The 10,174-nt window shown below is 34.7% G+C and overlaps 1 pseudogene; it reads right to left on the minus strand.

The window, feature by feature from the left end:
- Positions 1–2,031: 2,031 nt before the first annotated feature.
- LOC149207411 (heat shock cognate 70 kDa protein pseudogene) lies at positions 2,032–3,852 on the minus strand (annotated as a pseudogene).
- Between the last annotated feature and the right edge of the window lie 6,322 nt (positions 3,853–10,174).

Genomic DNA, 10,174 nt, shown 5'->3' on the forward strand with positions numbered 1-10,174 from the left:
GTGATGCTTTAATATGATGTTTAGTGGGAAGTAGAATCAACCCATAACTAAAATGCACAAATAATTTTTTCCCTAATTTCACCCTTATTTGGCCATGTGTGAGACTAGTGGAAGTGGAAATCTAAAATTATCACCAAGTCTTATTTATGTCACACAATTAAATCGACCACTTGTCAAAGTTAGTGGGAAATGGAATCAGTGAGTGGGTGGGAAGTGCAATGAGGCCATGCCTTGACAACATACCACAAATTTTTTTCCTATTTGTGAAAGGTTGTGGAGTATGCAATATATGAAATTAGTGTATGAAACAATTATGGGAAGTGGAATAGGAGAGTTCATGGAGTATGCAGGTTGTATGACATGTTTTTTTAGTTTAATTATTTGTTTGAAACTATAGTAAAATCACAGATAGAACATAATTACAATTGAATATGAAAGTGTTTCAAATGCACAAATCCATAGGAAAGTCAAAGAGAAAGCTTAGTTTGAGCGAAAGGACATTCGCCATGTAAACAAGAAAAGTTACAATTTTGCAAGTATATGTTTCCTAGATTTTCTAGATGCATTCTTTGATTCACTAAATGTACTCTCTAATTCAAAATTTATAAACAAACCATTACACGGAGTCTAGCTTGCAGGATGAATCTAATGCATATAGGCAATGAATCAAGGGAATATAGGCAAAATCTAGAACAAAAAATATCATGAGTGACAAGGTGTTTATTAAAGGAGGAAAGTCAAACTTATATTGAAACCCAATTTAAAACCTATTCTAGCTTAATTTTATATATTAATATTCATGTATTGAAACCAAATTCAAAATCCTCCAATACATCACCAACTTTTTCTTTCCTCCAAATCACGTCCCCTTTGTATTAATGACTCACCTTCTCCTTTATCAATAACTTCATTATATTTTGTTTCTCATTACAAGCTCATTTCTTCAATAAAAAATGAAATAGAAAACAAAGTTGTAAAAATCAATATAAACATAATATAAAACAAAACAATATAAAGTATATAAAACCATGCCAACAATAACAATACAAAATATATTAAAATGCAATATATAAATAAATTTCCTACATGTTTTAAGTATACAAAATTTCAACCTGAACTCTACAATGTAATAAAGAAATTATACAATAATGTGTTTGCTAGTGATTTTCTTAATAGATTTCTCATACTAAGAGATTATACGGAATCTCCACCAGAATGCAAACTATACAATGCAAGAGAGGGAAAACTATAGTGAAAACTATTATGTGATGCAATAGAAAACTATAGTGTAAAAAAATACCATAGGAAACTATATCTATTTAAACCATGTAGAGAAAACTATATTATTGAATTCATCGCAAGAAAACTATGTATATTGAAACGATACTAAAGTCTTTTAAAACGATATAGAGAAAACTATATGTATTGAAACCATATATAGAAAACTATGTATATTGAAACGATATACAGAAAAATATGTATTGTGATAAACCTACAAACTAAGCCTTCACCAATTGTCGATTAGAGAGATCGATGCCACATCCTTAACTTTTCGGTTAGAGAGATCCATACCTTTGGTATTGATAATAACAATCAAGAACTTGAGAGATCCTTCATATTGATAATAACAATCAAGGACTTCTACATAAAGGCCTTTGATCAGAATTCAAATGTTCATGATACTGCTTAAATTCACTTAAACAAATTGTTAATAAACGTTTTAAGTGATATTAATGTATAAGACAATTAAATATGGGAGTCGATGGAAAATAGTATTTAATATTAGAAAAGAAACACTCCATCAGATTTACAAAATGTCCAATAATTTCGTCACGCAATTCAAAATGATATATAGGTAGTTTGAAGGACGCTGAGAACAAACGGGTTTTAATTAAATTTACTTTTTCTTTTCATAATTCAAAAAAACTGTAAAATATCCGGACCTTTTGTTTGCTCGAGGTTAGAGATTTCAAAATACTTCAAAATGGACTGCGTCGTATAAAAAATCCCACATAGCACAACGACACATCTTTATGATTTATGGAATTGAAAAATACTCTCGAGCTCCTTCATCTTGCCATCAAACTCATCGAGATTGGCATGCTCGTTTTGGTCCACCCAGTGGATGGCCTGTTCAATAACACCCTTCATCGTTCGGACAGTGTTCCTCATGTTGTAAGCATAATTCTCCAAGGACTTCCTGGCCTCCACTTTCTTCGTCATGTCCTCTGTATACTCGGACCTGTACTTGTCAGCGTCATGAAACATTTTCTCAATCTCTTCCTTGCTCAATCTACCCAACGATGACGATCTTGTTCTTCTCATAAATACCGCAGACACGTTGAGAATACCATCGGCTTCAATATCAAAGCAGACCTCGATCTGTGGAACTCCTCTGGCAACCAGGGGAAAGCCAGAGAAATCAAATTTGCCCAACAAGTTGTTATCTTGGGTTCGACTGCTCTCACCCTCATACACATGAAACGACACACTAGGTTGGTTGTCTGAGTGAGTAGAATAGACTTCCTTCTTGTATGTGGGGATGACGGTGTTCCTTGGGATGAGGATTGTCATATAACCAGATGACTTTTCAATCCATAGTGAATGAAGAGTCACATCCAGAAGCGTATCTCGAATTCTCTTATGACCCTATGCACTCAAAATAACAGCCTGAACAGCAGCTCCGTATGCTACGGCCTCATCTGGGTTAATATTCTTGCATAGTTCCTTGCCATTAAAGAAGTCTTGCAATAAGAACTGCACTCTGGGAATCCTAGTAGACCCACCAACAAGAATCACATCATGGATCGAGCTCTTGTTCATATTGGCGTCCCTCGGGCATTTTTCAACAGTCTCCATGCACTTCTTGAACAAATCTATGTTAACATCTTCGAACATGGCCCGAGTAATGGTGGAATGAAAGTCGATACCATCAAAGAGAGAATCAATCTCAATGGTGGTCTGGTCAGTTGTTGAGAGCATTATCTTTGCCCTTACACACGATTTTCTCAGCCTCACTAGGGCTCTGGCATTGCCGCTGATGTCCTTTCTATAGTTTGTCTGAATTTCTCGTACAAAGTGGTTAACCAATCTGTTATCAAAATCTTCGCTACCCAAATTGTTCACCAACTCTATTAGCTTTGCGGTCCAATCCATATGCAACAGCAGCAGCAGTGGTCTCATTGATAATTCCTATAACATTCAATCCAGCAATGACACCAGCATCCTTGGTTGCCTGCCTCTGAGAATCGTTGAAACATGCAGGAACGGTTATGGCAACCTTCCTCACCGTAGTCCCAAGATGAGCTTCGGCAATCGCCTTCATCTTTGTTGAAACCATGGCAGAGATCTCCTCGGCTGCAAAACGCTTCTCCTCCCCTTTGTATGTCACAATGATGATGGGCTTATCACTAGCTCCTGGAATGACATTGAAAGGCCATAGCCCCACATTGCTCTGAACTCACTGATCAGAGAACTTCCTTCCAATGAACCGCTTTGCATCTGCCATATGTTAACAAAACAACTCAGTATGAAAATATTGGAGTAGAACAAAAACTCCAGAAACATATTCAAATCTGACGGAAAGAGGAAGAATGTAACAAATAAAATCGTATAGATAGTAGTTGATGATTATTGACCAAAAACTGTATTGTGGGGATTTCTGGCAACTTGGTTCTCAGTGGATTCTCCAATAAGGAGCCCTTTATCATTGAAGGCTACAACGGAGGGAGTGGTTGGATTCCCGTGTTCGTTGGCGATGATCTCCACTCTGCCATTCTGCCATACTCCCACACAAGAGTATGTCGTCCCCAGATCGATACCAATCACCGGCCCCTCGCCATTTCCATTCATCTGCTCAATCAGCATGTCTCAGACAGGCAATCGCGAGAAGGTCGAGGACGAGAAAGAAAAACTTCAACTAAGACACCATAAACGTTCAAATTTTCGATACGCCGCTTGCAATTTAAATATGTCGAAAAGTAATGTTGAAACTAGCTTTGAAATCTTCAAGTAAGCGAATATAGATAGGCCCATCACAGGGAATCAACATCGCAATTCTGTTGAATAGTGATAGTCCATTCTTCCTCGCTGATCCATTCTCGCAGCTCTGTACCGATAGGTAGCGCTCTCCGTGGCGATTGCCGCGACATCGATCTATCATCGTCACTCTCGATGACATCGGTACAAGTTCAAATTTCGAATTTGGGCGGGGCGGGTTCACAGTTCAAATTTCGAATTTGGGCGGGGCGGGTTCACCAGTTCAAATTGAATTTGAATATAAATAAATGGTATTAATGCGTACAATATTGATTCCACATGATACATCATTTCGTATACCGTATTTATCACCAATCGAGCTCGCGTCTTGTGTTTAGTATGAAGACATTTCATGGCCATCAATATCAGAAGAATGGATGGACCTATGTTACGCATGCCTCCGCGTTTCAATGACCATCAATACAAACATCTATGAACATCTCCATAACTATTAACCAGAAAGTGTTCGCCTGAAAATTACGTATACGGATTGACTGGTAAATAGATGTCAGAGTGTTCCATGTACCTATGTCCTTAGAGGGTGTATTAATGGGTATATAGGGGTGGAAATAGGGCTCGCCTTCCAATACCATCCTCATTTATTCTGCGCACATGGAAGCCAACGGATTATTTTTGCACAGGATCCTCCGAAGCTGGCGCGCCTTGCTCTATTCATCGCCGAATACAACCCAACGAAATGTCCAATGTTGCTAGAGTGTATAGGGATAAATTGGAACCGACGCAAAGGTAATAGTGTAACATAAAACGAAACCAACCAAACAGAAAAACTCTGCCGGAATCTATTTGTTATGTCTGCATAGTATTGGTTGGAATTAAGAATAGTTTAGACTAATAATATATTATTACGAAGATAAGTGTGTTTATTTTTCAATAATGTTTTTAGAATTTTAGTTTAATTATTTAGGTAGAGAGTAAAGAGTTTTTAAAATAGTTAGTTTTTTTTACCATTTTAATTCAAGTGGTTAATTAATAAAAATATTATATAAATATTTTTACAAAATATTCTAGAATATTTTTACTAGTATATACAAATCAAATGTTGAGATTTATTTCTAAATTAGTTATGTATTTTTTTTCTCTTTTTGGCTTGACCTTTGATCTCATGGTTTACATAATATTTTATAACTTTTTCCCTGTTAATTTAATTGATTAATTTTAAAAAACATCATATAAACATGTGTCATGTAAAGTGAGTTATAGTTTTTCCAGTTGTTAACAATTTTGTTTTATATTATTTTAAATGTATATATGTTTAACTTATATATTAATTTAAATAATAATAATAAAGTTACAATTTAGTTAGTTTTTGTCATTTTGTTAATTTAGCAAAATTAGATGTATATTGAAGTAAGTATTTTGATACTTATTGTGTTGATGCCTATAGGCACTTACGCTTCGTCTATTTTGTAATAGAGGTTCTATAATGGATGGTATGGATTTGACCTTGCCAAAATATTCTAGAATATTCTTAATAATATTGATGAATCAAAGGTTCAAATAATTATGAACAAGTGTTATATGGAATGGGTTATGTATTTTGTGGCATGTAGTATTGGTGAAAAACGGTATTAGTCCATACTATTGTGACAAAGTTTATTTAGAAATTAAGAATCTTCACGAATGAGTAAGAGTAAATTTCTAAAATTAAAATGCTTGTTAAGCATTTTTTTTAATTCGTATATATTTAATTTGTTTAATAATTATTTTTATAATAAATAGAAATAGAAATAAAATTATAATTTAATTATTTTTAGGCTTTTTTAATTTTACCAAAATGAAATATATTATAAAATAAATTTTTTAATACCTATATAAATTAATGACTATCCTCACCTACCATTAATATTATCCACATTTACCATTCATATTATTTATATAATTATTCTAGTGTTATTGGTTATTCAGGGAGAACTCAGAATTACATACGCTAAAAATAATTATTTTATAAATTAGTGTTATTAACTATATCAAATGGAAATCCATATACCGCATAATTAACTCTCACCATATAGCCCATGCGTTTGCCTTGGTTCTCCGCACTATACCTAATAATCTTAGAATCAAGTTTCTATGGTTGAAACGTAAATAGCCTCTAGAAGTGAGAAACCCTGGTCCGATATATGCACATGAGTTCACCCAATTAAGTGTGAACCTATTTCACAATTTGCATTCATTTTGGTGGAAAGACTAAATCAAATTTCTCTTTGATAATGTTCATTTCCAAATAGAAAAATTAAGGGCAATCCAAACATTCCAACTCTCACCATATAGCACATGCGCTTGTGTTGGTTGTCTGCCCTAACAGCGTTTTCTAGACCGAATCATAGAGTTGAGTTTCTATGGTTGCAACGTAAATAAATAATTAAATTACTGCATTATTAAAATGTTTGACTAAGTGTTTAATATAATTAACTTTCAATAATGAATCAATTTTAATTTTGATCAATGTCCACTTTCCAACTCAGTCAATTAAAATTAAACTGAAACTGCCCACTCCTTTATGCACACAAGTCTTTAGGGAAGGGGAAGCAAGCCAGCGAGCAATGTTCGTCTTCACAGGGTCAATCAGTATCGATCTCTCTCTACCAAAAAACAGTCAGCGTTGTCATCTGTGAATGCATGTTATGCTCTTGTTCCAGACGCTTAAAGCTCTGAACCTAACTTGATTATAGATTCTAAGTTATTTTGGATGCAAAGTCAATCAAACACACACAATCAACTTCATAACTATACAAATATCATATCAGATATTTAAGGCGACTCCAAAACCATGGACAACCCCTCTGTCTGGAGGGATAGACCCTTTTTGAGAATTTTCTGATTCATAGATAGGCTTTACATATAGACTCCGATGGATTTTGACACTGCAACGAATGCGCTTGAACCAGTTGAACCAATATCACCGGTGCTGCAAAGTTATTATAATTGCTTTTCTCACAGAAAAAGCTTTATGAATGGCTCGTTATCTTTATGAGTGGCCATGTAGCGTATTCAGCGCCATTCTTTTTAAGCCATCGTTTTAGTCATCTTACAAAATTCAGCCCAATTCCCATCCGTCTCCATAAGTCAACACCCACAATTAAAAAATCATCTCCAAAAAGTCATCTGCCAAAATTAAAAAAAATTATTGCATTTGTGTCAAGATTTTCTCCTCAATATTCAAAATTAGTTAAATAGAATTACATAATTAGTTAAATAGAATTACAGAGTAGACATCAACAATAAATCACTGTAGTAAAATTGAACTATATGTCAGTGATTGAACTCTAATTGATTGTGACACTTGGATGGACAATTATGACACCTAGCATTTGCTTGGAATTAGATTCGCCTACACTCAACTACATAAAATTTAAACTAAGATACCTCTAGCTCTATGCTTACAATTTAAACAAAAATTACAATTTCTTTTTCTTTTTCTTTTTGATGCATCCTTCAAATATCAATTTCAGTTTTTTCATTTGTCGGTTCGGGTCTTCCATTATTTAGGGTGTGTATGCATATCATATGTATCTTCAAAAATATGTTTGTATATGGATTGCTGCCACATGTCATCTTTTGTTGTGTGATTTTCATCATCAATTTGTGGCAACCTAAGATGATAATGGAAATTTATCTCTTAAAATTCAAATAATCAGAAATTTCATTAATGTTTTCATTATCCAAGTTGTCTTCAACATTAATCTCTACAAATTCAATGCAAAATTTATCTAAACATGGTGTTGCGAGCCATGTTTCAAGGAAATTTAATTCTTCTTCATAATGGTTCGGTGTACCTGCACATTAAAAATCAATGTTAGAATTAAAAGTATTTGCAGAACGATATAGATTGCATTCTTTATGCTCTGCAATGATAGCTTTCTCTTGTTGTGGTTCCTTCTCTACCTTTCCCTTTGTCTCTGCGTTTTCTTTGTGGCCTTTCTTCTTTGCCTCTGCTTCTATCGTTGTTTGTGTCTCTTCCACTTCTTTACTAACATGTGCTACTTACACTTGGTTTTTAGACTTAAGTGGGCTTCTCTTACAGAATAACATCATGTCGATTTGATTTTTTTGTTGCAACATATGCAACCATTCATCATTAGGCAATAAGTCCTCATCAAAGTTGACATCAGCAAATTGAATCGCTGGATTCACCATAACATTGGTTGTATCAATGGCACCTTCATTGTCATCAACAAGCTTTGTTGTTGGACTCATGGGGGCTTCCCTAGGGAACAATATCATATTACGAGGGCTTCACTGGGGAGCAATATCATACCACGTGGGTTCATATTGGGCAATATATAGGCGGTGAAGGGTTTTTACATTGGAAAATATAAAAAATAGAGCTTAAATTTAACACAAAAATATAAAGGGGTATAAAAAAATGTTAAATTAAAAATAGATGCCTACAACATTTAGTGAAAGTAGGTGTTTTTTAAACTGGGAAGATGTACTAGGTTCATATTGGTAGGTGGTTGAATAATGTGATTTTTAGAGGGATTTTCCAATATGTAGTGAAATTAACGGAATTGTTTAATATGCCACAAATGCACGTGTTATGTCAGATGTTCACTGAGTGAATCCCCCATGGCTGGATTCACCAAATTGTCATCAACAAGCTTTGTTGCTGGATTCACCAAATTTGTCATCAGCTTGTTGTTGTGATCAGTGTGTTGTTGTGCGCAGTTAGATTCATGAGCATTTGTGTGCTTTTTCTCTGCTTCTTCGACAATTTTTTCATATTCTTCCACTTGTTGCTGAGCACAGTGGGATTTAACAAACTCTTCAACTTTAACTAGATTACTCCCCCTTACACCAAAATCCCTCTCAAGTGTGTCTTTGCAACTGCAATTAGGGGTAGAATGTTGTCATCTATACATTCTTTTGCCTCTTCACTTTCAATTCTTTCAAAAAAGCTTTGTACATCTTTGTTGCTTCAACTATCTTCACCTCTTGGTTTTTCCCATTCATTGAGCGTTGGCTCACCATAGCTCAACTACCAAATGTACTTGCAAACGATAGTTGTCTATAACAAAAACATTTTTGTAATAGATTCTCTATTCCTCCGCTTCCAAAAAAATCTACAAATTTTCCACAAAACCCACCTTTCACAAGACCTTCTAAAACACCTTGAAACTCTTTTTCAAATCTTTTAATTTTTTATTTTCAATAGAACATTTTTAAACCAAACACTTCAAGGAAAAAAAAATCCAAAAATCCATTTTTTTCTTTAAAATCGTGAACAAAACTCATTATTTTTTAAATTACAATATCAATTTATTTTTGAAATTTTAAATAAAAAACATGAACTTTTTAAAAGGCTCTCCCATTCGTGAGAAATAAAGTTGGGGCTTTTTCAATTTATGAAATAAAAGAGATACGAGGATTTTTAAGAATATGGTGTTGATGTAAACGAGGTAGCAAATGTTGACTTTCATTCACTCTCACGTATTTCTTTTATTACAGGGGCTCGTGACACGAAAATGGCTGCGAGGAATTTTCGTTGATGAGTTGAACTTGGAAATCTTACCATACTCACTAAAAAAGCGATTCAACCCATTCAACCCTACCATTTTCGTACTTTGTAAGTTTGAGAGGATTTTTCGTAGATGAGTTGAACTTGGAAATCCATTCACTAAAAAAGGCCATTCAGCGCTACCATTTTCGTACTTTGTAAGTTTGCCTACAGCTGGCGGCACTTGGGCAAAGCTTTCAGCGCTTGTTTAGCAAAGCCTGAAAGGAGCGATGCTCAGGTTATTCATGACAATATTAGAGTGCTGTAAGAAACAACAGGAGGTGGATTTCAGAGTAAAGAAGGCAGAGCATTTGCAGCTTACATAAGTCTTCAGTCCGAGAGACGTGGTTAGGGGATTGGCTACAACGGTGATCTGCAACAAACGGAGAAAGCTGTGGGAGTCACATATCCACAACGCTACACGAAGTGGATATCCACGGCTAAGGGACTGGAAAAAAATGGCACGTCTTCAAATTGCTCGAAGGAGAAAATGTAATAACGCCGTCTGTGTCTATTCTGCTCGAATATGTGTGTTAGTATAGTGCGACTCCTAATTGTCTTAGCACTTTTACTATTTTTGTATCCATTGAGCTCGAATCTTGTTAGTATACGGGCTAC

The sequence above is a fragment of the Pinus tabuliformis genome, chromosome 1_2 (assembly GCF_031772625.1).
Source record: "Pinus tabuliformis cultivar Carrire ecotype Pingquan chromosome 1_2, CPIR1, whole genome shotgun sequence".
Taxonomy (NCBI): domain Eukaryota; kingdom Viridiplantae; phylum Streptophyta; class Pinopsida; order Pinales; family Pinaceae; genus Pinus; species Pinus tabuliformis.